Here is a 25,458-nt window from a genome sequence, read left to right as displayed (position 1 = left end):
TGTCAAAAGAAAGTTCGAACTCTGTTAGTGGAGGACACACATCACAATGAAGTTTCTGAGAATGCTTCTGTTTAGATTTTATATGAAGATATTCCCGTTTCCAACGAAATCTTCACTGTTATCCAAATATCCACTTGCAGATTCTTCTAAAAGAGGGTTTCCAAACTGCTGTATGAAAAGAAAGGTTGAACTCCTTTAGTTGAGGAAACTCATGTCAAAGAAGTTTCTGAGAATGCTTCCGTCTAGATTTTATATGAAGTTATTCCCGTTTCCAACGAAATTCTCACAGTTATCCAAATATCCACTTGCAGATTCTACCAAAAGAGTGTTTCCAAACTGCTGTATCAAAAGAATGGTTGAGCTCCGTTAGTTGAGGACACTCATCACAAACAAGCTTTTGAGAATGCTTCTGTCTAGATTTTATATGAAGATATTCCCGTTTCCAATGAAATTGTTAGAGGTATCCAAATATCCACTTTCAGATTCTACAAAAAGAGTGTTTCCAAACTGCTCTATCAAAAGAAAGGTGGAACTCGGTTAGTTGAAGACACACATCAAAAAGATGTTTCTGAGAATGCTTCTGTCTAGATTTTATTTGAAGATATTCCCATTTCCAACGAAATCTTCACAGTTATCCAAATATCCTCTTGCAGATTCTACAAAAAGAGTGTTTCCAAACTACAGTGTCAAAAGAAAGTTTGAACTCTGTTAGTGGAGGACACACATCACAATGAAGTTTCTGAGAATGCTTCTGTTTAGATTTTATATGAAGATATTCCCGTTTCCAACGAAATCTTCACTGTTATCCAAATATCCACTTGCAGATTCTTCTAAAAGAGGGTTTCCAAACTGCTGCATGAAAAGAAAGGTTGAACTCCTTTAGTTGAGGAAACTCATGTCAAAGAAGTTTCTGAGAATGCTTCCGTCTAGATTTTATATGAAGATATTCCCGTTTCCAACGAAATTTTCACAGTTATCCAAATATCCACTTGCAGATTCTACCAAAAGAGTGTTTCCAAACTGCTGTATCAAAAGAATGGTTGAGCTCCGTTAGTTGAGGACACTCATCACAAAGAAGCTTTTGAGAATGCTTCTGTCTAGATTTTATAGGAAGATATTCCCGTTTCCAACGAAATCTTCACAGTTATCCAAATATCCACTTGCCGATTCTACAAAAAGTGTGTTTCCAAACTGCTGTATCAAAAGAAAGGTTGAACTCTGTAAGTAGAGAAAACACATCACAAAGAAGTTTGTGAGAATGCTTCTGTCTAGATTTTATATGAAGATATTCCCGTTTCCAACGAAATCTTCAAAGTTATCCAAATATCCACTTGCAGATTCTACAAAAAGAGTGTTTCCAAACTACTGTATCAACAGAAAGGTTCAACTCTGGTAACTGAGTACACACATCCCGATTAAGTTTCTGAGAATCTTTCTGTCTCTTTTTTATGGGAAGATATTTCTGTTTTCACCGTAGGCCTGAATTCGCTCAAAATGTCCACTTCCAGATACTACAGAAAGAGTGTTTCAAACCTGGGCTACGAAAGGGAATGTTCAGCTCTGTGACTTGAATGCAGATATCACAAAGCAGTTTCTGACAGTGCTTCTGTGTAGATTTTAGATGAAGATATTCCCGTTTCCAACGAAATCGTTAGAGCTATCCAAATATCCACTTACAGATTCTACAAAAAGAGAGTTTCCAAACTGCTCTATTTAAAGAAAGGTTGAACTCTGTTAGTTGAGGACGCACACCACAAAGAAGTTTCTGAGAATGCTTTTGTCTAGATTTTATATGAAGATATTCCCGTTTCCAACGAAATCTTTAGAGGTATCCAAATATCCACCTACAGATTCTACAAAAAGAGAGTATCCAAACTGCTGTATCAAAAGAATGGTTGAACTCTGTTAGTTGAGGACACTCATCACAAGCTTCTGAGAACGCTTCTGTCTAGATTTTATATGAAGATATTCCCGTTTCCAACGAAATCTTCACAGTTATCCAAATATCCACTTGCAGATTCTACCAAAAGGGGGTTTTCACACTTCTGTATCAAAAGAAAGGTTGAACTCTGTTAGTTGAGGACACACATCACAAAGAAGTTGCGAAGAATGCTTCTGTCTAGATTTTATATGAAGATATTCCCGTTTCCAATGAAATTGTTAGAGGTATCCAAATATCCACTTACAGATTCTACAAAAAGAGTGTTTCCAAACTGCTCTATCAAAAGAAAGGTGGAACTCGGTTAGTTGAAGACACACATCAAAAAGATGTTTCTGAGAATGCTTCTGTCTAGATTTTATTTGAAGATATTCCCGTTTCCAACGAAATCTTCACAGTTATCCAAATATCCACTTGCAGATTCTACAAAAAGAGTGTTTCCAAACTACAGTATCAAAAGAAAGTTTGAACTCTGTTAGTGGAGGACACACATCACAATGAAGTTTCTGAGAATGCTTCTGTTTAGATTTTATATGAAGATATTCCCGTTTCCAACGAAATCTTCACTGTTATCCAAATATCCACTTGCAGATTCTTCTAAAAGAGGGTTTCCATACTGCTGTATGAAAAGAAAGGTTGAACTCCTTTAGTTGAGGAAACTCATGTCAAAGAAGTTTCTGAGAATGCTTCCGTCTAGATTTTATATGAAGATATTCCCGTTTCCAACGAAATTCTCACAGTTATCCAAATATCCACTTGCAGATTCTACCAAAAGAATGTTTCCAAACTGCTGTATCAAAAGAATGGTTGAGCTCCGTTAGTTGAGGACACTCATCACAAACAAGGTTTTGAGAATGCTTCTGTCTAGATTTTATATGAAGATATTCCCGTTTCCAATGAACTCTTCACAGTTACCCAAATATCCACTTGCCGATTCTACAAAAAGAGTGTTTACAAACTGCTGTATCAAAAGAAAGGTTGAACTCTGTAAGTAGAGAAAACACATCACAAAGAAGTTTCTGAGAATGCTTCTGTCTAGATTTTATATGAAGATATTCCCGTTTCCTACGAAATCTTCAAAGTTATCCAAATATCCACTTGCAGATTCTACAAAAAGTGTGTTTCCAAACTACTGTATCAACAGAAAGGTTCAACTCTGGTAACTGAGTACACACATCCCGATTAAGTTTCTGAGAATCTTTCTGTCTCTTTTTTATGGGAAGATATTTCTGTTTTCACCGTAGGCCTCAATTCGCTCAAAATGTCCAATTCCAGATACTACAGAAAGAGTGTTTCAAACCTGGGCTATGAAAGGGAATGTTCAGCTCTGTGACTTGAATGCAGATATCACAAAGCAGTTTCTGACAGTGCTTCTGTGTAGATTTTAGATGAAGATATTCCCGTTTCCAATGAAATCGTTAGAGCTATCCAAATATCCACTTACAGATTCTACAAAAAGAGAGTTTCCAAACTGCTGTATCAAAAGAATGGTTGAACTCTGTTAGTTGAGGACACTCATCACAAGGAAGCTTCTGAGAATGCTTCTGTCTAGATTTTATATGAAGATATTCCCGTTTCCAACGAAATCTTCACAGTTATCCAAATATCCACATGCATATTCTACCAAAAGGGGTTTTTCAAACTTCTGTATCAAAAGAAAGGTTGAACTCTGTTAGTTGAGGACACACATCACAAAGAAGTTTCGAAGAATGCTTCTGTCTAGATTTTATATGAAGATATTCCCGTTTCCAATGAAATTGTTAGAGGTATCCAAATATCCACTTACAGATTCTACAAAAAGAGTGTTTCCAAACTGCTCTATCAAAAGAAAGGTGGAACTCGGTTAGTTGAAGACACACATCAAAAAGATGTTTCTGAGAATGCTTCTGTCTAGATTTTATTTGAAGATATTCCCATTTCCAACGAAATCTTCACAGTTATCCAAATATCCACTTGCAGATTCTACAAAAAGAGTGTTTCCAAACTACAGTGTCAAAAGAAAGTTTGAACTCTGTTAGTGGAGGACACACATCACAATGAAGTTTCTGACAATGCTTCTGTTTAGATTTTATATGAAGATATTCCCGTTTCCAACGAAATCTTCACTGTTATCCAAATATCAACTTGCAGATTCTTCTAAAAGAGGGTTTCCAAACTGCTGTATGAAAAGAAAGGTTGAACTCCTTTAGTTGAGGAAACTCATGTCAAAGATGTTTCTGAGAATGCTTCCGTCTAGATTTTATATGAAGATATTCCCATTTCCAACGAAATTCTCACAGTTATCCAAATATCCACTTGCAGATTCTACCAAAAGAATGTTTCCAAACTGCTGTATCAAAAGAATGGTTGAGCTCCGTTAGTTGAGGACACTCATCACAAACAAGCTTTTGAGAATGCTTCTGTCTAGATTTTATATGAAGATATTCCCGTTTCCAACGAACTCTTCACAGTTACCCAAATATCCACTTGCCGATTCTACAAAAAGAGTGTTTACAAACTGCTGTATCAAAAGAAAGGTTGAACTCTGTAAGTAGAGAAAACACATCACAAAGAAGTTTCTGAGAATGCTTCTGTCTAGATTTTATATGAAGATATTCCCGTTTCCAACGAAATCTTCAAAGTTATCCAAATATCCACTTGCAGATTCTACAAAAAGAGTGTTTCCAAACTACTGTATCAACAGAAAGGTTCAACTCTGGTAACTGAGTACACACATCCCGATTAAGTTTCTGAGAATCTTTCTGTCTCTTTTTTATGGGAAGATATTTCTGTTTTCACCGTAGGCCTGAATTCGCTCAAAATGTCCACTTCCAGATACTACAGAAAGAGTGTTTCAAACCTGGGCTATGAAAGGGAATGTTCAGCTCTGTGACTTGAATGCAGATATCACAAAGCAGTTTCTGACAGTGCTTCTGTGTAGATTTTAGATGAAGATACTCCCGTTTCCAACGAAATCGCTAGAGCTATCAAAATATCCACTTACAGATTCTACAAAAAGAGAGTTTCCAAACTGCTCTATTTAAAGAAAGGTTGAACTCTGCTAGTTGAGGACGCACACCACAAGGAAGTTTCTGAGAATGCTTTTGTCTAGATTTTATATGAAGATATTCCCGTTTCCAACGAAATCTTTAGAGGTATCCAAATATCCACTTACAGATTCTACAAAAAGAGAGTATCCAAGCTGCTGTATCAAAAGAATGGTTGAACTCTGTTAGTTGAGGACACTCATCACAAAGAAGCTTCTGAGAATGGTTCTGTCTAGATTTTATATGAAGATATTCCCGTTTCCAACGAAATCTTCACAGTTATCCAAATATCCACATGCAGATTCTACCAAAAGGGGGTTTTCAAACTTCTGTATCAAAAGAAAGGTTGAACTCTGTTAGTTGAGGACACACATCACAAAGAAGTTTCGAAGAATGCTTCTGTCTAGATTTTAAATGAAGATAGTCCCGTTTCCAACGAAATCTTCACTGTTATCCAAATATCCACTTGCAGATTCTTCTAAAAGAGGGTTTCCAAACTGCTGTATGAAAAGAAAGGTTGAACTCCTTTAGTTGAGGAAACTCATGTCAAAGAAGTTTCTGAGAATGCTTCCGTCTAGATTTTATATGAAGTTATTCCCGTTTCCAACGAAATTCTCACAGTTATCCAAATATCCACTTGCAGATTCTACCAAAAGTATGTTTCAAAAATGCTGTATCAAAAGAATGGTTGAGCTCCGTTAGTTGAGGACACTCATCACAAACAAGCTTTTGAGAATGCTTCTGTCTAGATTTTATATGAAGATATTCCCGTTTCCAACGAACTCTTCACAGTTACCCAAATATCCACTTGCCGATTCTACAAAAAGAGTGTTTACAAACTGCTGTATCAAAAGAAAGGTTGAACTCTGTAAGTAGAGAAAACACATCACAAACAAGCTTTTGAGAATGCTTCTGTCTAGATTTTATATGAAGATATTCCCGTTTCCAACGAACTCTTCACAGTTACCCAAATATCCACTTGCCGATTCTACAAAAAGAGTGTTTACAAACTGCTGTATCAAAAGAAAGGTTGAACTCTGTAAGTAGAGAAAACACATCACAAAGAAGTTTCTAAGAATGCTTCTGTCTAGATTTTATATGAAGATATTCCCGTTTCCAGCGAAATCTTCAAAGTTATCCAAATATCCACTTGCAGATTCTACAAAAAGTGTGTTTCCAAACTACTGTATCAACAGAAAGCTTCAACTCTGGTAACTGAGTACACACATCCCAATTAAGTTTCTGAGAATCTTTCTGTCTCTTTTTTATGGGAAGATATTTCTGTTTTCACCGTAGGCCTGAATTCGCTCGAAAGGTCCACTTCCAGATACTACAGAAAGAGTGTTTCAAACCTGGGCTATGAAAGGGAATGTTCAGCTCTGTGACTTGAATGCAGATATCACAAAGCAGTTTCTGACAGTGCTTCTGTGTAGATTTTAGATGAAGATATTCCCGTTTCCAACGAAATCGTTAGAGCTATCCAAATATCCACTTACAGATTCTACAAAAAGAGAGTTTCCAAACTGCTCTATTTAAAGAAAGGTTGAACTCTGCTAGTTGAGGACGCACACCACAAGGAAGTTTCTGAGAATGCTTTTGTCTAGATTTTATATGAAGATATTCCCGTTTCCAACGAAATCTTTAGAGGTATCCAAATATCCACTTACAGACTCTACAAAAAGAGAGTATCCAAACTGCTGTATCAAAAGAATGGTTGAACTCTGTTAGTTGAGGACACTCATCACAAAGAAGCTTCTGAGAATGGTTCTGTCTAGATTTTATATGAAGATATTCCCGTTTCCAACGAAATCTTCACAGTTATCCAAATATCCACATGCAGATTCTACCAAAAGGGGGTTTTCAAACTTCTGTATCAAAAGAAAGGTTGAACTCTGTTAGTTGAGGACACACATCACAAAGAAGTTTCGAAGAATGCTTCTGTCTAGATTTTATATGAAGTTATTCCCGTTTCCAATGAAATTGTTAGAGGTATCCAAATATCCACTTACAGATTCTACAAAAAGAGTGTTTCCAAACTGCTCTATCAAAAGAAAGGTGGAACTCGGTTAGTTGAAGACACACATCAAAAAGATATTTCTGAGAATGCTTCTGTCTAGATTTTATTTGAAGATATTCCCATTTCCAACGAAATCTTCACAGTTATCCAAATATCCACTTGCAGATTCTACAAAAAGAGTGTTTCCAAACTACAGTGTCAAAAGAAAGTTTGAACTCTGTTAGTGGAGGACACACATCACAATGAAGTTTCTGAGAATGCTTCTGTTTAGATTTTATATGAAGATATTCCCGTTTCCAACGAAATCTTCACTGTTATCCAAATATCCACTTGCAGATTCTTCTAAAGGAGGGTTTCCAAACTGCTGTATGAAAAGAAAGGTTGAACTCCTTTAGTTGAGGAAACTCATGTCAAAGAAGTTTCTGAGAATGCTTCCGTCTAGATTTTATATGAAGATATTCCCGTTTCCAACGAAATTCTCACAGTTATCCAAATATCCACTTGCAGATTCTACCAAAAGAATGTTTCCAAACTGCTGTATCAAAAGAATGGTTGAGCTCCGTTAGTTGAGGACACTCATCACAAACAAGCTTTTGAGAATGCTTCTGTCTAGATTTTATATGAAGATATTCCCGTTTCCAACGAAATCTTCAAAGTTATCCAAATATCCACTTGCAGATTCTACAAAAAGAGTGTTTCCAAACTACTGTATCAACAGAAAGGTTCAACTCTGGTAACTGAGTACACACATCCCGATTAAGTTTCTGAGAATCTTTCTGTCTCTTTTTTATGGGAAGATATTTCTGTTTTCACCGTAGGCCTGAATTCGCTCAAAATGTCCACTTCCAGATACTACAGAAAGAGTGTTTCAAACCTGGGCTATGAAAGGGAATGTTCAGCTCTGTGACTTGAATGCAGATATCACAAAGCAGTTTCTGACAGTGCTTCTGTGTAGATTTTAGATGAAGATATTCCCGTTTCCAACGAAATCGTTAGAGCTATCCAAATATCCACTTACAGATTCTACAAAAAGAGAGTTTCCAAACTGCTCTATTTAAAGAAAAGTTGAACTCTGCTAGTTGAGGACGCACACCACAAGGAAGTTTCTGAAAATGCTTTTGTCTAGATTTTATATGAAGATATTCCCGTTTCCAACGAAATCTTTAGAGGTATCCAAATATCCACTTACAGATTCTACAAAAAGAGAGTATCCAAACTGCTGTATCAAAAGAATGGTTGAACTCTGTTAGTTGAGGACACTCATCACAAGCTTCTGAGAATGGTTCTGTCTAGATTTTATATGAAGATATTCCCGTTTCCAACGAAATCTTCACAGTTATCCAAATATCCACATGCAGATTCTACCAAAAGGGGGTTTTCAAACTTCTGTATCAAAAGAAAGGTTGAACTCTGTTAGTTGAGGACACACATCACAAAGAAGTTTCGAAGAATGCTTCTGTCTAGATTTTATATGAAGATAGTCCCGTTTCCAACGAAATCTTCACTGTTATCCAAATATCCACTTGCAGATTCTTCTAAAAGAGGGTTTCCAAACTGCTGTATGAAAAGAAAGGTTGAACTCCTTTAGTTGAGGAAACTCATGTCAAAGAAGTTTCTGAGAATGCTTCCGTCTAGATTTTATATGAAGTTATTCCCGTTTCCAACGAAATTCTCACAGTTATCCAAATATCCACTTGCAGATTCTACCAAAAGTATGTTTCAAAAATGCTGTATCAAAAGAATGGTTGAGCTCCGTTAGTTGAGGACACTCATCACAAACAAGCTTTTGAGAATGCTTCTGTCTAGATTTTATAGGAAGATATTCCCGTTTCCAACGAAATCTTCACAGTTATCCAAATATCCACTTGCCGATTCTACAAAAAGAGTGTTTCCAAACTGCTGTATCAAAAGAAAGGTTGAACTCTGTAAGTAGAGAAAACACATCACAAAGAAGTTTCTGAGAATGCTTCTGTCTAGATTTTATATGAAGATATTCCCGTTTCCAAGGAAATCTTCAAAATTATCCAAATATCCACTTGCAGATTCTACAAAAAGAGTGTTTCCAAACTACTGTATCAACAGAAAGGTTCAACTCTGGTAACTGAGTACACACATCCCGATTAAGTTTCTGAGAATCTTTCTGTCTCTTTTTTATGGGAAGATATTTCTGTTTTCACCGTAGGCCTGAATTCGCTCAAAATGTCCACTTCCAGATACTACAGAAAGAGTGTTTCAAACCTGGGCTACGAAAGGGAATGTTCAGCTCTGTGACTTGAATGCAGATATCACAAAGCAGTTTCTGACAGTGCTTCTGTGTAGATTTTAGATGAAGATATTCCCATTTCCAACGAAATCATTAGAGCTATCCAAATATCCACTTACAGATTCTACAAAAAGAGAGTTTCCAAACTGCTCTATTTAAAGAAACGTTGAACTCTGTTAGTTGAGGACGCACACCACAAAGAAGTTTCCGAGAATGCTTTTGTCTAGATTTTATATGAAGATATTCCCGTTTCCAACGAAATCTTTAGAGGTATCCAAATATCCACTTACAGATTCTACAAAAAGAGAGTATCCAAACTGCTGTATCAAAAGAATGGTTGAACTCTGTTAGTTGAGGACACTCATCACAAGCTTCTGAGAACGCTTCTGTCTAGATTTTATATGAAGATATTCCCTTTTCCAACGAAATCTTCACAGTTATCCAAATATCCACTTGCAGATTCTACCAAAAGGGGGTTTTCAAACTTCTGTATCAAAAGAAAGGTTGAACTCTGTTAGTTGAAGACACACATCACAAAGAAGTTTCGAAGAATGCTTCTGTCTAGATTTTATATGAAGATATTCCCGTTTCCAATGAAATTGTTAGAGGTATCCAAATATCCACTTACAGATTCTACAAAAAGAGTGTTTCCAAACTGCTCTATCAAAAGAAAGGTGGAACTCGGTTAGTTGAAGACACACATCAAAAAGATGTTTCTGAGAATGCTTCTGTCTAGATTTTATTTGAAGATATTCCCATTTCCAACGAAATCTTCACAGTTATCCAAATATCCACTTGCAGATTCTACAAAAAGAGTGTTTCCAAACTACAGTGTCAAAAGAAAGTTTGAACTCTGTTAGTGGAGGACACACATCAGAATGAAGTTTCTGAGAATGCTTCTGTTTAGATTTTATATGAAGATATTCCCGTTTCCAACGAAATCTTCACTGTTATCCAAATATCCACTTGCAGATTCTTCTAAAAGAGGGTTTCCAAACTGCTATATGAAAAGAAAGGTTGAACTCCTTTAGTTGAGGAAACTCATGTCAAAGAAGTTTCTGAGAATGCTTCCGTCTAGATTTTATATGAAGATATTCCCGTTTCCAACGAAATTCTCACAGTTATCCAAATATCCACTTGCAGATTCTACCAAAAGAATGTTTCCAAACTGCTGTATCAAAAGAATGGTTGAGCTCCGTTAGTTGAGGACACTCATCACAAACAAGCTTTTGAGAATGCTTCTGTCTAGATTTTATATGAAGATATTCCCGTTTCCAATGAACTCTTCACAGTTACCCAAATATCCACTTGCCGATTTTACAAAAAGAGTGTTTACAAACTGCTGTATCAAAAGAAAGGTTGAACTCTGTAAGTAGAGAAAACACATCACAAAGAAGTTTCTGAGAATGCTTCTGTCTAGATTTTATATGAAGATATTCCCGTTTCCTACGAAATCTTCAAAGTTATCCAAATATCCACTTGCAGATTCTACAAAAAGTGTGTTTCCAAACTACTGTATCAAGAGAAAGGTTCAACTCTGGTAACTGAGTACACACATCCCGATTAAGTTTCTGAGAATCTTTCTGTCTCTTTTTTATGGGAAGATATTTCTGTTTTCACCGTAGGCCTGAATTCGCTCAAAATGTCCAATTCCAGATACTACAGAAAGAGTGTTTCAAACCTGGGCTATGAAAGGGAATGTTCAGCTCTGTGACTTGAATGCAGATATCACAAAGCAGTTTCTGACAGTGCTTCTGTGTAGATTTTAGATGAAGATATTCCCGTTTCCAATGAAATCGTTAGAGCTATCCAAATATCCACTTACAGATTCTACAAAAAGAGAGTTTCCAAACTGCTGTATCAAAAGAATGGTTGAACTCTGTTAGTTGAGGACACTCATCACAAAGAAGCTTCTGAGAATGCTTCTGTCTAGATTTTATATGAAGATATTCCCGTTTCCAACGAAATCTTTAGAGGTATCCAAATATCCACTTACAGATTCTACAAAAAGAGAGTATCCAAACTGCTGTATCAAAAGAATGGTTGAACTCTGTTAGTTGAGGACACTCATCACAAAGAAGCTTCTGAGAATGGTTCTGTCTAGATTTTATATGAAGATATTCCCGTTTCCAACGAAATCTTCACAGTTATCCAAATATCCACATGCAGATTCTACCAAAAGGGGGTTTTCAAACTTCTGTATCAAAAGAAAGGTTGAACTCTGTTAGTTGAGGACACACATCACAAAGAAGTTTCGAAGAATGCTTCTGTCTAGATTTTATATGAAGTTATTCCCGTTTCCAATGAAATTGTTAGAGGTATCCAAATATCCACTTACAGATACTACAAAAAGAGTGTTTCCAAACTGCTCTATCAAAAGAAAGGTGGAACTCGGTTAGTTGAAGACACACATCAAAAAGATGTTTCTGAGAATGCTTCTGTCTAGATTTTATTTGAAGATATTCCCATTTCAAACGAAATCTTCACAGTTATCCAAATATCCACTTGCAGATTCTACAAAAAGAGTGTTTCCAAACTAAAGTGTCAAAAGAAAGTTTGAACTCTGTTAGTGGAGGACACGCATCACAATGAAGTTTCTGAGAATGCTTCTGTTTAGATTTTATATGAAGATATTCCCGTTTCCAACGAAATCTTCACTGTTATCCAAATATCCACTTGCAGATTCTTCTAAAAGAGGGTTTCCAAACTGCTGTATGAAAAGAAAGGTTGAACTCCTTTAGTTGAGGAAACTCATGTCAAAGAAGTTTCTGAGAATGCTTCCGTCTAGATTTTATATGAAGATATTCCCGTTTCCAACGAAATTTTCACAGTTATCCAAATATCCACTTGCAGATTCTACCAAAAGAGTGTTTCCAAACTGCTGTATCAAAAGAATGGTTGAGCTCCGTTAGTTGAGGACACTCATCACAAACAAGCTTTTGAGAATGCTTCTGTCTAGATTTTATATGAAGATATTCCCGTTTCCAACGAACTCTTCACAGTTATCCAAATATCCACTTGCCGATTCTACAAAAGGAGTGTTTCCAAACTGCTGTATCAAAAGAAAGTTTGAACTCTGTAAGTAGAGAAAACACATCACAAAGAAGTTTCTGAGAATGCTTCTGTCTAGATTTTATATGAAGATATTCCCGTTTCCAATGAAATCTTCAAAGTTATCCAAATATCCACTTGCAGATTCTACAAAAAGAGTGTTTCCAAACTACTGTATCAACAGAAAGGTTCAACTCTGGTAACTGAGTACACACATCCCGATTAAGTTTCTGAGAATCTTTCTGTCTCTTTTTTATGGGAAGATATTTCTGTTTTCACCGTAGGCCTGAATTCGCTCAAAATGTCCACTTCCAGATACTACAGAAAGAGTGTTTCAAACCTGGGCTATGAAAGGGAATGTTCAGCACTGTGACTTGAATGCAGATATCACAAAGCAGTTTCTGACAGTGCTTCTGTGTAGATTTTAGATGAAGATATTCCCGTTTCCAACGAAATCGTTAGAGCTATCCAAATATCCACTTACAGATTCTACAAAAAGAGAGTTTCCAAACTGCTCTATTTAAAGAAAGGTTGAACTCTGTTAGTTGAGGACGCACACCACAAAGAAGTTTCTGAGAATGCTTTTGTCTAGATTTTATATGAAGATATTCCCGTTTCCAACGAAATCTTTAGAGGTATCCAAATATCCACTTACAGATTCTACAAAAAGAGAGTATCCAAACTGCTGTATCAAAAGAATGGTTGAACTCTGTTAGTTGAGGACACTCATCACAAGCTTCTGAGAACGCTTCTGTCTAGATTTTATATGAAGATATTCCCGTTTCCAATGAAATTGTTAGAGGTATCCAAATATCCACTTACAGATTCTACAAAAAGAGTGTTTCCAAACTGCTCTATCAAAAGAAAGGTGGAACTCGGTTAGTTGAAGACACACATCAAAAAGATGTTTCTGAGAATGCTTCTGTCTAGATTTTATTTGAAGATATTCCCATTTCCAACGAAATCTTCACAGTTATCCAAATATCCACTTGCAGATTATACAAAAAGAGTGTTTCCAAACTACAGTGTCAAAAGAAAGTTTGAACTCTGATAGTGGAGGACACACATCACAATGAAGTTTCTGAGAATGTTTCTGTTTAGATTTTATATGAAGATATTCCCGTTTCCAACGAAATCTTCACTGTTATCCAAATATCCACTTGCAGATTCTTCTAAAAGAGGGTTTCCAAACTGCTGTATGAAAAGAAAGGTTGAACTCCTTTAGTTGAGGAAACTCATGTCAAAGAAGTTTCTGAGAATGCTTCCGTCTAGATTTTATATGAAGATATTCCCGTTTCCAACGAAATTCTCACAGTTATCCCAATATCCACTTGCAGATTCTACCAAAAGAATGTTTCCAAACTGCTGTATCAAAAGAATGGTTGAGCTCCGTTAGTTAAGGACACTCATCACTAACAAGCTTTTGAGAATGCTTCTGTCTAGATTTTATATGAAGATATTCCCGTTTCCAACGAACTCTTCACAGTTACCCAAATATCCACTTGCCGATTCTACAAAAAGAGTGTTTACAAACTGCTGTATCAAAAGAAAGGTTGAACTCTGTAAGTAGAGAAAACACATCACAAAGAAGTTTCTAAGAATGCTTCTGTCTAGATTTTATGTGAAGATATTCCCGTTTCCAACGAAATCTTCAAAGTTATCCAAATATCCACTTGCAGATTCTACAAAAAGTGTGTTTCCAAACTACTGTATCAACAGAAGGGTTCAACTCTGGTAACTGAGTACACACATCCCGATTAAGTTTCTGAGAATCTTTCTGTCTCTTTTTTATGGGAAGATATTTCTGTTTTCACCGTAGGCCTGAATTCGCTCGAAATGTCCACTTCCAGATACTACAGAAAGAGTGTTTCAAACCTGGGCTATGAAAGGGAATGTTCAGCTCTGTGACTTGAATGCAGATATCACAAAGCAGTTTCTGACAGTGCTTCTGTGTAGATTTTAGATGAAGATATTCCCGTTTCCAACGAAATCGTTAGAGCTATCCAAATATCCACTTACAGATTCTACAAAAAGAGAGTTTCCAAACTGCTCTATTTAAAGTAAGGTTGAACTCTGCTAGTTGAGGACGCACTCCACAAGGAAGTTTCTGAGAATGCTTTTGTCTAGATTTTATATGAAGATATTCCCGTTTCCAACGAAATCTTTAGAGGTATCCAAATATCCACTTACAGATTCTACAAAAAGAGAGTATCCAAACTTCTGTATCAAAAGAATGGTTGAACTCTGTTAGTTGAGGACACTCATCACAAAGAAGCTTCTGAGAATGGTTCTGTCTAGATTTTATATGAAGATATTCCCGTTTCCAACGAAATCTTCACAGTTATCCAAATATCCACATGCAGATTCTACCAAAAGGGGGTTTTCAAACTTCTGTATCAAAAGAAAGGTTGAACTCTGTTAGTTGAGGACACACATCACAAAGAAGTTTCGAAGAATGCTTCTGTCTAGATTTTATATGAAGTTATTCCCGTTTCCAATGAAATTGTTAGAGGTATCCAAATATCCACTTACAGATACTGCAAAAAGAGTGTTTCCAAACTGCTCTATCAAAAGAAAGGTGGAACTCGGTTAGTTGAAGACACACATCAAAAAGATGTTTCTGAGAATGCTTCTGTCTAGATTTTATTTGAAGATATTCCCATTTCCAACGAAATCTTCACAGTTATCCAAATATCCACTTGCAGATTCTACAAAAAGAGTGTTTCCAAACTACAGTGTCAAAAGAAAGTTTGAACTCTGTTAGTGGAGGACACACATCACAATGAAGTTTCTGAGAATGCTTCTGTTTAGATTTTATATGAAGATATTCCCGTTTCCAACGAAATCTTCACTGTTATCCAAATATCCACTTGCAGATTCTTCTAAAAGAGGGTTTCCAAACTGCTGTATGAAAAGAAAGGTTGAACTCCTTTAGTTGAGGAAACTCATGTCAAAGAAGTTTCTGAGAATGCTTCCGTCTAGATTTTATATGAAGATATTCCCGTTTCCAACGAAATTTTCACAGTTATCCAAATATCCACTTGCAGATTCTACCAAAAGAGTGTTTCCAAACTGCTGTATCAAAAGAATGGTTGAGCTCCGTTAGTTGAGGACACTCATCACAAACAAGCTTTTGAGAATGCTTCTGTCTAGATTTTATATGAAGATATTCCCGTTTCCAACGAACTCTTCACAGTTATCCAAATATCCACTTGCCGATTCTACAAAAGGAGTGTTTCCAAACTGCTGTATCAAAAGAAAGTTTGAACTCTGTAAGTAGAGAAAACACATCACAAAGAAGTTTCTGAGAATGCTTCTGTCTAGATTTTATATGAAGATATTCCCGTTTCCAATGAAATCTTCAAAGTTATCCAAATATCCACTTGCAGATTCTACAAAAAGAGTGTTTGCAAACTACTGTATCAACAGAAAGGTTCAACTCTGGTAACTGAGTACACACATCCCGATTAAGTTTCTGGGAATCTTTCTGTCTCTTTTTTATGGGAAGATATTTCTGTTTTCACCGTAGGCCTGAATTCGCTCAAAATGTCCACTTCCAGATACTACAGAAAGAGTGTTTCAAACCTGGGCTATGAAAGGGAATGTTCAGCTCTGTGACTTGAATGCAGATATCACAAAGCAGTTTCTGACAGTGCTTCTGTGTAGATTTTAGATGAAGATATTCCCGTTTCCAACGAAATCGTTAGAGCTATCCAAATATCCACTTACAGATTCTACAAAAAGAGAGTTTCCAAACTGCTCTATTTAAAGAAAGGTTGAAATCTGTTAGTTGAGGACGCACACCACAAAGAAGTTTCTGAGAATGCTTTTGTCTAGATTTTATATGAAGATATTCCCGTTTCCAACGAAATCTTTAGAGGTATCCAAATATCCACTTACAGATTCTACAAAAAGAGAGTATCCAAACTGCTGTATCAAAAGAATGGTTGAACTCTGTTAGTTGAGGACACTCATCACAAGCTTCTGAGAACGCTTCTGTCTAGATTTTATATGAAGATATTCCCGTTTCCAACGAAATCTTCACAGTTATCCAAATATCCACTTGCAGATTCTACCAAAAGGGGGTTTTCAAACTTCTGTATCAAAAGAAAGGTTGAACTCTGTTAGTTGAGGACACACATCACAAAGAAGTTTCGAAGAATGCTTCTGTCTAGATTTTATATGAAGATATTCCCGTTTCCAATGAAATTGTTAGAGGTATCCAAATATCCACTTACAGATTCTACAAAAAGAGTGTTTCCAAACTGCTCTATCAAAAGAAAGGTGGAACTCGGTTAGTTGAAGACACACATCAAAAAGATGTTTCTGAGAATGCTTCTGTCTAGATTTTATTTGAAGATATTCCCATTTCCAACGAAATCTTCAGTTATCCAAATATCCACTTGCAGATTCTACAAAAAGAGTGTTTCCAAACTACAGTGTCAAAAGAAAGTTTGAACTCTGATAGTGGAGGACACACATCACAATGAAGTTTCTGAGAATGTTTCTGTTTAGATTTTATATGAAGATATTCCAGTTTCCAACGAAATCTTCACTGTTATCCAAATATCAACTTGCAGATTCTTCTAAAAGAGGGTTTCCAAACTGCTGTATGAAAAGAAAGGTTGAACTCCTTTAGTTGAGGAAACTCATGTCAAAGAAGTTTCTGAGAATGCTTCCGTCTAGATTTTATATGAAGATATTCCCGTTTCCAACGAACTCTTCACAGTTACCCAAATATCCACTTGCCGATTCTACAAAAAGAGTGTTTACAAACTGCTGTATCAAAAGAAAGGTTGAACTCTGTTAGTTGAGGACACTCATCACAAAGAAGCTTCTGAGAATGGTTCTGTCTAGATTTTATATGAAGATATTCCCGTTTCCAACGAAATCTTCACAGTTATCCAAATATCCACATGCAGATTCTACCAAAAGGGGGTTTTCAAACTTCTGTATCAAAAGAAAGGTTGAACTCTGTTAGTTGAGGACACACATCACAAAGAAGTTTCGAAGAATGCTTCTGTCTAGATTTTATATGAAGATAGTCCCGTTTCCAACGAAATCTTCACTGTTATCCAAATATCCACTTGCAGATTCTTCTAAAAGAGGGTTTCCAAACTGCTGTATGGAAAGAAAGGTTGAACTCCTTTAGTTGAGGAAACTCATGTCAAAGAAGTTTCTGAGAATGCTTCCGTCTAGATTTTATATGAAGTGATTCCCGTTTCCAACGAAATTCTCACAGTTATCCAAATATCCACTTGCAGATTCTACCAAAAGTATGTTTCAAAAATGCTGTATCAAAAGAATGGTTGAGCTCCGTTAGTTGAGGACACTCATCACAAACAAGCTTTTGAGAATGCTTCTGTCTAGATTTTATATGAAGATATTCCCGTTTCCAACGAACTCTTCACAGTTACCCAAATATCCACTTGCCGATTCTACAAAAAGAGTGTTTACAAACTGCTGTATCAAAAGAAAGGTTGAACTCTGTAAGTAGAGAAAACACATCACAAACAAGCTTTTGAGAATGCTTCTGTCTAGATTTTATATGAAGATATTCCCGTTTCCAACGAACTCTTCACAGTTTCCCAAATATCCACTTGCCGATTCTACAAAAAGAGTGTTTACAAACTGCTGTATCAAAAGAAAGGTTGAACTCTGTAGGTAGAGAAAACACATCACAAAGAAGTTTCTAAGAATGCTTCTGTCTAGATTTTATGTGAAGATATTCCCGTTTCCAACGAAATCTTCAAAGTTATCCAAATATCCACTTGCAGATTCTACAAAAAGTGTGTTTCCAAACTACTGTATCAACAGAAAGGTTCAACTCTGGTAACTGAGTACACACATCCCAATTAAGTTTCTGAGAATCTTTCTGTCTCTTTTTTATGGGAAGATATTTCTGTTTTCACCGTAGGCCTGAATTCGCTCGAAATGTCCACTTCCATATGCTACAGAAAGAGTGTTTCAAACCTGGGCTATGAAAGGGAATGTTCAGCTCTGTGACTTGAATGCAGATATCACAAAGCAGTTTCTGACAGTGCTTCTGTGTAGATTTTAGATGAAGATATTCCCGTTTCCAACGAAATCGTTAGAGCTATCCAAATATCCACTTACAGATTCTACAAAAAGAGAGTTTCCAAACTGCTCTATTTAAAGAAAGGTTGAACTCTGCTAGTTGAGGACGCACACGACAAAGAAGTTTCTGAGAATGCTTTTGTCTAGATTTTATATGAAGATATTCCCGTTTCCAACGAAATCTTTAGAGGTATCCAAATATCCACTTACAGATTCTACAAAAAGAGAGTATCCAAACTGCTGTATCAAAAGAATGGTTGAACTCTGTTAGTTGAGGACACTCATCACAAAGAAGCTTCTGAGAATGGTTCTGTCTAGATTTTATATGAAGATATTCCCGTTTCCAACGAAATCTTCACAGTTATCCAAATATCCACATGCAGATTCTACCAAAAGGGGGTTTTCAAACTTCTGTATCAAAAGAAAGGTTGAACTCTGTTAGTTGAGGACACACATCACAAAGAAGTTTCGAAGAATGCTTCTGTCTAGATTTTATATGAAGATAGTCCCGTTTCCAACGAAATCTTCACTGTTATCCAAATATCCACTTGCAGATTCTTCTAAAAGAGGGTTTCCAAACTGCTGTATGGAAAGAAAGGTTGAACTCCTTTAGTTGAGTAAACTCATGTCAAAGAAGTTTCTGAGAATGCTTCCGTCTAGATTTTATATGAAGTGATTCCCGTTTCCAACGAAATTCTCACAGTTATCCAAATATCCACTTGCAGATTCTACCAAAAGTATGTTTCAAAAATGCTGTATCAAAAGAATGGTTGAGCTCCGTTAGTTGAGGACACTCATCACAAACAAGCTTTTGAGAATGCTTCTGTCTAGATTTTATATGAAGATATTCCCGTTTCCAACGAACTCTTCACAGTTACCCAAATATCCACTTGCCGATTCTACAAAAAGAGTGTTTACAAACTGCTGTATCAAAAGAAAGGTTGAACTCTGTAAGTAGAGAAAACACATCACAAACAAGCTTTTGAGAATGCTTGTGTCTAGATTTTATATGAAGATATTCCCGTTTCCAACGAACTCTTCACAGTTTCCCAAATATCCACTTGCCGATTCTACAAAAAGAGTGTTTACAAACTGCTGTATCAAAAGAAAGGTTGAACTCTGTAAGTAGAGAAAACACATCACAAAGAAGTTTCTAAGAATGCTTCTGTCTAGATTTTATGTGAAGATATTCCCGTTTCCAACGAAATCTTCAAAGTTATCCAAATATCCACTTGCAGATTCTACAAAAAGTGTGTTTCCAAACTACTGTATCAACAGAAAGGTTCAACTCTGGTAACTGAGTACACACATCCCAATTAAGTTTCTGAGAATCTTTCTGTCTCTTTTTTATGGGAAGATATTTCTGTTTTCACCGTAGGCCTGAATTCGCTCGAAATGTCCACTTCCAGATACTACAGAAAGAGTGTTTCAAACCTGGGCTATGAAAGGGAATGTTCAGCTCTGTGACTTGAATGCAGATATCACAAAGCAGTTTCTGACAGTGCTTCTGTGTAGATTTTAGATGAAGATATTCCCGTTTCCAACGAAATCGTTAGAGCTATCCAAATATCCACTTACAGATTCTACAAAAAGAGAGTTTCCAAACTGCTCTATTTAAAGAAAGGTTGAACTCTGCTAGTTGAGGACGCACACCACAAGGAAGTTTCTAAGAATGCTTTTGTCTAGATTTTATATGAAGATATTCCCGTTTCCAACGAAATCTTTAGAGGTATCCAAATATCCACTTACAGATTCTACAAAAAGAGAGTATCCAAACTGCTGTATCAAAAGAATGGTTGAACTCTGTTAGTTGAGGACACTCATCACAAAGAAGCTTCTGAGAATGGTTCTGTCTAGATTTTATATGAAGATATTCCCGTTTCCAACGAAATCTTCACAGTTATCCAAATATCCACATGCAGATTCTACCAAAAGGGGGTTTTCAAACTTCTGTATCAAAAGAAAGGTTGAACTCTGTTAGTTGAGGACACACATCACAAAGAAGTTTCGAAGAATGCTTCTGTCTAGATTTTATATGAAGTTATTCCCGTTTCCAATGAAATTGTTAGAGGTATCCAAATATCCACTTACAGATTCTACAAAAAGTGTGTTTCCACACTGCTCTATCAAAAGAAAGGTGGAACTCGGTTAGTTGAAGACACACATCAAAAAGATGTTTCTGAGAATGCTTCTGTCTAGATTTTATTTGAAGATATTCCCATTTCCAACGAAATCTTCACAGTTATCCAAATATCCACTTGCAGATTCTACAAAAAGAGTGTTTCCAAACTACAGTGTCAAAAGAAAGTTTGAACTCTGTTAGTGGAGGACACACATCACAATGAAGTTTCTGAGAATGCTTCTGTTTAGATTTTATATGAAGATATTCCCATTTCCAACGAAATCATCACTGTTATCCAAATATCCACTTGCAGATTCTTCTAAAAGAGGGTTTCCAAACTGCTGTATGAAAAGAAAGGTTGAACTCCTTTAGTTGAGGAAACTCATGTCAAAGAAGTTTCTGAGAATGCTTCCGTCTAGATTTTATATGAAGATATTCCCGTTTCCAACGAAATTCTCACAGTTATCCAAATATCCACTTGCAGATTCTACCAAAAGAATGTTTCCAAACTGCTGTATCAAAAGAATGGTTGAGCTCCGTTAGTTGAGGACACTCATCACAAACAAGCTTTTGAGAATGCTTCTGTCTAGATTTTATATGAAGATATTCCCGTTTCCAATGAACTCTTCACAGTTACCCAAATATCCACTTGCCGATTCTACAAAAAGAGTGTTTACAAACTGCTGTATCAAAAGAAAGGTTGAACTCTGTAAGTAGAGAAAACACATCACAAAGAAGTTTCTGAGAATGCTTCTGTCTAGATTTTATATGAAGATATTCCCGTTTCCTACGAAATCTTCAAAGTTATCCAAATATCCACTTGCAGATTCTACAAAAAGTGTGTTTCCAAACTACTGTATCAACAGAAAGGTTCAACTCTGGTAACTGAGTACACACATCCCGATTAAGTTTCTGAGAATCTTTCTGTCTCTTTTTTATGGGAAGATATTTCTGTTTTCACCGTAGGCCTGTATTCGCTCAAAATGTCCAATTCCAGATACTACAGAAAGAGTGTTTCAAACCTGGGCTATGAAAGGGAATGTTCAGCTCTGTGACTTGAATGCAGATATCACAAAGCAGTTTCTGACAGTGCTTCTGTGTAGATTTTAGATGAAGATATTCCCGTTTCCAATGAAATCGTTAGAGCTATCCAAATATCCACTTACAGATTCTACAAAAAGAGAGTTTCCAAACTGCTGTATCAAAAGAATGGTTGAACTCTGTTAGTTGAGGACACTCATCACAAAGAAGCTTCTGAGAATGCTTCTGTCTAGATTTTATATGAAGATATTCCCGTTTCCAACGAAATCTTCACAGTTATCCAAATATCCACATGCAGTTTCTACCAAAAGGGGGTTTTCAAACTTCTGTATCAAAAGAAAGGTTGAACTCTGTTAGTTGAGGACACACATCACAAAGAAGTTTCGAAGAATGCTTCTGTCTAGATTTTATATGAAGATATTCCCGTTTCCAATAAAATTGTTAGAGGTATCCAAATATCCACTTACGGATTCTACAAAAAGAGTGTTTCCAAACTGCTCTATCAAAAGAAAGGTGGAACGCGGTTAGTTGAAGACACACATCAAAAAGATGTTTCTGAGAATGCTTCTGTCTAGATTTTATTTGAAGATATTCCCATTTCCAACGAAATCTTCACAGTTATCCAAATATCCACTTGCAGATTCTACAAAAAGAGTGTTTCCAAACTACAGTGTCAAAAGAAAGTTTGAACTCTGTTAGTGGAGGACACACATCACAATGAAGTTTCTGAGAATGCTTCTGTTTAGATTTTATATGAAGATATTCCCATTTCCAAAGAAATCATCACTGTTATCCAAATATCCACTTGCAGATTCTTCTAAAAGAGGGTTTCCAAACTGCTGTATGAAAAGAAAGGTTGAACTCCTTTAGTTGAGGAAACTCATGTCAAAGAAGTTTCTGAGAATGCTTCCGTCTAGATTTTATATGAAGATATTCCCGTTTCCAACGAAATTCTCACAGTTATCCAAATATCCACTTGCAGATTCTACCAAAAGAATGTTTCCAAACTGCTGTATCAAAAGAATGGTTGAGCTCCTTTAGTTGAGGACACTCATCACAAACAAGCTTTTGAGAATGCTTCTGTCTAGATTTTATATGAAGATATTCCCGTTTCCAATGAACTCTTCACAGTTACCCAAATATCCACTTGCCGATTCTACAAAAAGAGTGTTTACAAACTGCTGTATCAAAAGAAAGGTTGAACTCTGTAAGTAGAGAAAACACATCACAAAGAAGTTTCTGAGAATGCTTCTGTCTAGATTTTATATGAAGATATTCCCGTTTCCTACGAAATCTTCAAAGTTATCCAAATATCCACTTGCAGATTCTACAAAAAGTGTGTTTCCAAACTACTGTATCAACAGAAAGGTTCAACTCTGGTAACTGAGTACACACATCCCGATTAAGTTTCTGAGAATCTTTCTGTCTCTTTTTTATGGGAAGATATTTCTGTTTTCACCGTAGGCCTGTATTCGCTCAAAATGTCCAATTCCAGATACTACAGAAAGAGTGTTTCAAACCTGGGCTATGAAAGGGAATGTTCAGCTCTGTGACTTGAATGCAGATATCACAAAGCAGTTTCTGACAGTGCTTCTGTGTAGATTTTAGATGAAGATATTCCCGTTTCCAATGAAATCGTTAGAGCTATCCAAATATCCACTTACAGATTCTACAAAAAGAGAGTTTCCAAACTGCTGTATCAAAAGAATGGTTGAACTCTGTTAGTTGAGGACACTCATCACAAAGAAGCTTCTGAGAATGCTTCTGTCTAGATTTTATATGAAGATATTCCCGTTTCCAACGAAATCTTCACAGTTATCCAAATATCCACATGCAGTTTCTACCAAAAGGGGGTTTTCAAACTTCTGTATCAAAAGAAAGGTTGAACTCTGTTAGTTGAGGACACACATCACAAAGAAGTTTCGAAGAATGCTTCTGTCTAGATTTTATATGAAGATATTCCCGTTTCCAATAAAATTGTTAGAGGTATCCAAATATCCACTTACGGATTCTACAAAAAGAGTGTTTCCAAACTGCTCTATCAAAAGAAAGGTGGAACGCGGTTAGTTGAAGACACACATCAAAAAGATGTTTCTGAGAATGCTTCTGTCTAGATTTTATTTGAAGATATTCCCATTTCCAACGAAATCTTCACAGTTATCCAAATATCCACTTGCAGATTCTACAAAAAGAGTGTTTCCAAACTACAGTGTCAAAAGAAAGTTTGAACTCTGTTAGTGGAGGACACACATCACAATGAAGTTTCTGAGAATGCTTCTGTTTAGATTTTATATGAAGATATTCCCGTTTCCAACGAAATCTTCACTGTTATCCAAATATCCACTTGCAGATTCTTCTAAAAGAGGGTTTCCAAACTGCTGTATGAAAAGAAAGGTTGAACTCCTTTAGTTGAGGAAACTCATGTCAAAGAAGTTTCTGAGAATGCTTCCGTCTAGATTTTATATGAAGATATTCCCGTTTCCAACGAAATTCTCACAGTTATCCAAATATCCACTTGCAGATTCTACCAAAAGAATGTTTCCAAACTGCTGTATCAAAAGAATGGCTGAGCTCCGTTAGTTGAGGACACTCATCACAAACAAGCTTTTGAGAATGCTTCTGTCTAGATTTTATATGAAGATATTCCCGTTTCCAACGAACTCTTCACAGTTACCCAAATATCCACTTGCCGATTCTACAAAAAGAGTGTTTACAAACTGCTGTATCAAAAGAAAGGTTGAACTCTGTAAGTAGAGAAAACACATCACAAAGAAGTTTCTGAGAATGCTTCTGTCTAGATTTTATATGAAGATATTCCCGTTTCCAACGAAATCTTCAAAGTTATCCAAATATCCACTAGCAGATTCTACAAAAAGTGTGTTTCCAAACTACTGTATCAACAGAAAGGTTCAACTCTGGTAACTGAGTACACACATCCCGATTAAGTTTCTGAGAATCTTTCTGTCTCTTTTTTATGGGAAGATATTTCTGTTTTCACCGTAGGCCTGAATTCGCTCAAAATGTCCACTTCCAGATACTACAGAAAGAGTGTTTCAAACCTGGGCTATGAAAGGGAATGTTCAGCTCTGTGACTTGAATGCAGATATCACAAAGCAGTTTCTGACAGTGCTTCTGTGTAGATTTTAGATGAAGATATTCCCGTTTCCAACGAAATCGTTAGAGCTATCCAAATATCCACTTACAGATTCTACAAAAAGAGAGTTTCCAAACTGCTCTATTTAAAGAAAGGTTGAACTCTATTAGTTGAGGACGCACACCACAAGGAAGTTTCTGAGAATGCTTTTGTCTAGATTTTATATGAAGATATTCTCGTTTCCAACGAAATCTTTAGAGGAATCCAAATATCCACTTACAGATTGTACAAAAAGAGAGTATCCAAACTGCTGTATCAAAAGAATGGTTGAACTCTGTTAGTTGAGGACACTCATCACAAGCTTCTAAGAATGGTTCTGTCTAGATTTTATATGAAGATATTCCCGTTTCCAACGAAATCTTCACAGTTATCCAAATATCCACATGCAGATTCTACCAAAAGGGGGTTTTCAAACTTCTGTATCAAAAGAAAGGTTGAACTCTGTTAGTTGAGGACACACATCACAAAGAAGTTTCGAAGAATGCTTCTGTCTAGATTTTATATGAAGATATTCCCGTTTCCAATGAAATTGTTAGAGGTATCCAAATATCCACTTACAGATTCTACAAAAAGAGTGTTTCCAAACTGCTCTATCAAAAGAAAGGTGGAACTCGGTTAGTTGAAGACACACATCAAAAAGATGTTTCTGAGAATGCTTCTGTCTAGATTTTATTTGAAGATATTCCCATTTCCAACGAAATCTTCACAGTTATCCAAATATCCACTTGCAGATTCTACAAAAAGAGTGTTTCCAAACTACAGTGTCA

Source organism: Gorilla gorilla, chromosome 15 (genome assembly GCF_029281585.2).
Source record: "Gorilla gorilla gorilla isolate KB3781 chromosome 15, NHGRI_mGorGor1-v2.1_pri, whole genome shotgun sequence".
In the NCBI taxonomy this organism is placed as follows: Eukaryota; Metazoa; Chordata; class Mammalia; order Primates; family Hominidae; genus Gorilla; species Gorilla gorilla.
The sequence above is the reverse complement of the archived record's forward strand: the minus strand, read 5'-3'. Positions refer to the sequence as shown.